Consider the following 6,141-nt stretch of genomic DNA (forward strand, 5'->3'; position numbering starts at 1 on the left):
ACTATCGTCGTCGTCAGTCGTTATTGTCGAAGTTGTTGGCGTTTATGGTGAGTAATGTGATATGGCGTGTGCGGGCGCATTTGCCTCCTGGTCGCGACGCGACGACAAGAAGTTGAAATAGCTAAGTCAAGGCTGTTTAATGTTTGTTTATAAGCACAAAAATAATATCAGAACGGAGGGGTGGAGCTTGCACCTGCAGAAAGGTATACGTTTATTTTGCATTTCCATTGATGGTGGAAGCTGTTTATAGATGTTATTTTTTCTTATTCTCAAGACCACTTTTTACAAGAATAATGTCTAGTCGGCAATCATAGTTGCGTAAGATGGATTTGAACGGTTTTTTCCTCGAGTCAAACGAAAGGTTCATATTATCGAGGGTGGAGCTTTATCTATAGATAGTATTGCGCAATATCGTACTGGAACTTTCGCGATTTACCTTGTTTTATGCATGTTTTGTTTTTGTGTCTCCTTTATAGATTTGCATAACAGTCATTGGTTTTTATGAGAGACTTGTTTATCTCGATTGTATCGATTAACGATCGACATGGATCAAATATAGTCTGCAGGAGATTTAGAATATGGTAACTTACCTTACCAGTCCGGAATTATCTACTTTTCTTGAAGTGTTTTTTTTTTTTATTTGTTTTTGGTCAAAGAACACGTTGTTTTTGCATAAGTTCTATGGAGAAAGTTGTCTCCTTGTAAAAGCAATAAGTTGACACAACATGGTTTTTACGGGTTTAAGCTATACAAGATGTTAATTATAATTAATAATAAGGAACCTATGACTATTCTCTTGAAATAGCTCCCACTTTAACTTTTTTCTTTAAACTTGTTGTTATTTTATTTAAAATGGTTTCGTATTTGTCAAAGCTTTGCTTTAAACATTTCAACAATGCAAGATGATGGCCACCTTAAATCCCATCCCATTAAAACAATAGGATTCCCGCTTATAATAAGTGGAATCCGCTTAAAATTTGTCAAATTTAAGGTAAAAAAAAACGACTAAAAACAAAAATTTTTTAATTTTCGTCAGCCTTAATTGTCTAAGATCCCGCCATAGGACGACCTACCCTCATCGTTATACTAGTTAAGAGTTATATTTTCTGAAAGGTAGTGTCTAAGCAAATAAATTGCATATGGGTTGCCTAACGATATTCTGTCAAGGCATAGGGTTGCCAAGCCTTAAAGTTTATTCTTGCGTATTTTTGAATACACGTCCCTACTTATATGACAAGCCTAAGAGTTCTAATAAAATAATATGTCATAGGAAATTTAATTTGAACATTCTAATTTTCAGGATTTTTTAAAATTTGAAATTTAAGTAGGGTTAACAAAGGTGAACTTAGAAAAAGGGCAAAAATCTATTTTCTAAGCAAAACGTGAAAGAAATAAAATTGAAATTAGAATCGATAGATATTATAAATTATATGCAAACCACACACACAAATAATAAATGTAAAATATCTACAACTCGAGATATAGTCTTTTTAAAGTCATTTCTCTCAAATTCGATATTTGAGAAATAATTCACCAAAAATCAGATTGAAAGATTTTTTAAATAATTTTTATTTGATAAGTTAGAAAAAATAAAATCCCGTCATATAACGAAATATCCACGTCGTTATACCAGTTGAAAGCTATATTTTCCTGAGGGTAGTGTCTAAGGAAACTGTTTGCACATGGGTTGCCTGGCGACATCCTGTCAAGGCATAGGGTTGCCACGCTTTAAAGCTCATTTTTTGAGTTTTTTCCACAACGCCACCCTGCTTTATATGGTAAGTGTTAGAGGTGTAAAAAAAATTATGTCAGAGAAAATTAAATTTAAAAATTTGAATATTCAGGATTTTTAGAAATTTGACATTTTAGAGGGGAAACTGAGGTAAATTTAGAAAAAGGTCAAAAAGCTATTTCCTCAACAAAAAGTGGTAGAAAATAGATTGATACTGGAATAAATAGATATTGTTAAATTATATAAGTCACACATAGAAACTAAAAATGTAAAAAATCTGCTACTCGAGATATGTACGTTTTAAAGTCAAAACCGTGAAATTCGATGTTTGAGAAATAATTCACCAACAATCAGCAAAAAAGGTATTTAAAATAATAATTATGTTATTAGAGAGCAAAAACAAAATAACTTGACACGTATTTGCCAAATTATTTTTTGGCTCCTCTGTATTTTAGAAGATTTACAGATTTTTACAATTCAATTCACTATAAGCTTTAATTGCAGTTTATCATACTAATTTTTACCAGCGAGATGGTCTGATGGTAAAGCACTCGCCAAGTGACCCAAGAGTTGTAGGGTCCATCCGCAGTGACTTCCAGTTTTTTTTAAAATGTTTCCACATCCTGATAAGATGGTTTTCCGCTTAAATTAAGTGGATTTTTTTTTTTAAGTTAACACACTCAAGAAATTAAGAAGTTTTATGTGCTTAATTTAAGACGGAAGTCATCTTGGCAAAGAACCATGCAGAAATCCGTTTATTTTAATGTGGAATCCGCTTGTTTTAAGGTTTTTTTTTTTCTCCGTGTAGGTGCGGACAACTTGTGTCGCCTCCGGCAACGTTCTCTATGACGTTGGTAAAAATTATTTGGGAGATTAATTCATTAGATTTATTATAATTTAACCTAAATTCATAAACTTGGTGACTCAGTTAGCATATACAGACTCCCACTCATTCATATAAATTTCATATTCACAATCACAAGTTTATAAGCTTTTTTGATTTGACAATTTTATGTAAATATTAATTATGTTAATAAATTTAAGATTAAAATTCAGTTTGATCTACTAAAAGCATATTTAATCCTCCCTCACTCCAAATAAAATTGTTTAATACCGTTTAAAGTTGCTATACCTATTCTTTTAAAAAATCTTTTACGGATGTTCTAAGTGAGTCACTAAAAACTTTGAAACAAGTATTTTTGAGGGTATGTCAACATGTTTGTTTGATATATTCAAAACATTGCGTGCACCACTTTTTTGTCTTCACCTAGCTTCAGGTTATTTGAATATTTGCAGACCCACCTTTAACGATTTAAAGTGATTTAAGGTACAAAAGTTATAAGCAACTCTTAAAAACGATAAAAAAAATGACGACATTAAGCTTAAACTATAAGGTGTAGCGTGTGTATGGGATCGACTTAGGGCCAGGTTTCGGACAGGTTTCATGAAAGATGATCCCAAGTGTGATAATTTATTACTCAACATCTGAATTGGGAGATCAAGTTCATTCATATATTCTTCTATAAAGAGGGGGTGGTTATTATGTTGTTTTACCTATACTCTTGAATGAATTAGAGGGGATAAGATTAATTTCTTATCATTTAAGAAACGTCGCCACTAGTCAAGATATTTTAATTTTTTCTTTTTGATTGAAAAATAAAAAATAGCCTGAAGCTTTTGTTGTAAATTAGTCTGACCTTTCCCTTGAATATCTTTTAAACATGAAACCTAGGCAATATCCAAATTTATTACAATAATTTAAACAAATGATATAAGTTATGAATGGATTTTATTAACATAAATAATTTAAAGACTTTTTTGTTTTTGTTGAGAATTTTTTATCTGAATTGTTTAAATAAAGTAGATATAAGTTTTTTAAATTCCCAGGAATTCTGTCGGCATGCTTAATACAATCATATAAATTAAAGAAAAATATCCCACTAGCCTAAACGATCAATCAATCAAAAATGACAATATTCCCATGAACTGAACGAAAATTGTTGAAAAAGGCAGGAAAATGAGTACCTACCTATTGCTTAAATAGTTAAACGAAAAAAAATTTCAAAAATGCCTGAATATAGATGAGCTTAAAACAGAAAAAGTTAACATCAAGGGCCTTATTCCCATGCAACAGAGTTGCGTTGATAAAATTCATGAAGTACTTTTCAAAATCTGCTCTATGTTTCAAACAGTTTCACTTTTTTGATCATAGGTCCTTGTAATTTTAACTTTCCGGCCTTGGCATGCACTATTTCATTCAAATAAAAGCCAGGATCACGCCTAGAATATGACCAGCGCATAGACATGTATTTTGTTTGGGTCGCAATATCCAGTTCCTCCGCACATACAGGTTTCTAGTACTCCTCATTTTCTAAGAGTCATCGATATTAGTTCTCTTGACGTCAATGGAATACTTTTCAAAATCAATCAACACGATATGCAAATTTTTAAAGGAATCATTGTGTTTTTCAATATATTTATCCAAATAACTTGAAATATATTTGTGGTTAACTTACTCCCTACTAACCTTTGTACTATACTTTCTTCATTTGTTCTCCCGACATGTCTTCTCCATTTGATCTTCCATTCAAATCTCCATCATGAAAAGAAAAAAATCTTCCTCTTCCTTTATGACTTTAAGGAGGCTTTTTGAATAAAATCTAAAATGCGGGTTTTTTCACCTGCAAACATCTAATTTGACAATCTTACGACCTCTAGATTGGATTATTCTTTAATGGCCGTTTAAGAAAATATCGATTTTCCAATAAGGATTTCACAATTCATTTATTCTGCATTCATTTTCTACTGTCTTAAAATTAGAAATCGAATTTTCTAATGTACATCCTCTATAATCCAAGTATGGAACACTGTGGCGTATGTGGTACATTTTTAAAACAAAAATATTTATTTCTCGATAAAGAAAAAATTGCAGTTTCCAAGTAAGGTTTTAGAAAACAGGTATACAAGTTGGAACAAATTATGCTAATGAGGTGAGAAATCCATATTTACTGAGATTGAACTCAGAAACTGAGTTTTACAAAATTTCTTGTATCATTCGCCGTATTCCAAAAATCAGGTTGTTGCAATTTTTTTCCTTTCTTTAACTTGTTTTTGTCTATTCTTACAGGGTTATATTCCTATATTCTGTACATAACTCTCGGCAGAAATGCACGAGTGGGTCACACGTACTTGCTTCTATGGTAAAAGTTGATTAAATGTTTCATTTTAATTTAATTTGAAAATGTAGAAAGGAATAAAAATTGTTTTTTTTTTTAATTACACAAAACATCTTTTTGAGTGAACTATTTTAAGAAAACAAAATGCAAATAATTCAATTCAATTCAATTCAATTCAATTCAATTCAATTCAATTCAATTCAATTCAATTCAATTCAATTCAATTCAATTCAATTCAATTCAATTCAATTCAATTCAATTCAATTCAATTCAATTCAATTCAATTCAATTCAATTCAATTCAATTCAATTCAATTCAATTCAATTCAATTCAATTCAATTCAATTCAATTCAATTCAATTCAATTCAATTCAATTCAATTCAATTCAATTCAATTCAATTCAATTCAATTCAATTCAATTCAATTCAATTCAATTCAATTCAATTCAATTCAATTCAATTCAATTCAATTCAATTCAATTCAATTCAATTCAATTCAATTCAATTCAATTCAATTCAATTCAATTCAATTCAATTCAATTCAATTCAATTCAATTCAATTCAATTCAATTCAATTCAATTCAATTCAATTCAATTCAATTCAATTCAATTCAATTCAATTCAATTCAATTCAATTCAATTCAATTCAATTCAATTCAATTCAATTCAATTCAATTCAATTCAATTCAATTCAATTCAATTCAATTCAATTCAATTCAATTCAATTCAATTCAATTCAATTCAATTCAATTCAATTCAATTCAATTCAATTCAATTCAATTCAATTCAATTCAATTCAATTCAATTCAATTCAATTCAATTCAATTCAATTCAATTCAATTCAATTCAATTCAATTCAATTCAATTCAATTCAATTCAATTCAATTCAATTCAATTCAATTCAATTCAATTCAATTCAATTCAATTCAATTCAATTCAATTCAATTCAATTCAATTCAATTCAATTCAATTCAATTCAATTTCAATTTTTATTCAGCATTCATTTTCACTTAAATCTAATTAACAAAAATTTTATAAATACAATAAAAATTAAATTATGAAAAAAGAATACTATAACAAGAAACAATCTATAACTAATAAAGTTAGTGTTGATTGATCCAACAAATAATTTTTAACTGAGAATAACTGACATGGGGTACTATCAGCTTTTCTAATATATAAGTTTTAAAATTTTTAATTCAGAAGTGAAAAATAATTTACAGTATTAATGTAG

This window comes from Episyrphus balteatus, chromosome 4 (genome assembly GCF_945859705.1).
Source record: "Episyrphus balteatus chromosome 4, idEpiBalt1.1, whole genome shotgun sequence".
In the NCBI taxonomy this organism is placed as follows: Eukaryota; Metazoa; Arthropoda; class Insecta; order Diptera; family Syrphidae; genus Episyrphus; species Episyrphus balteatus.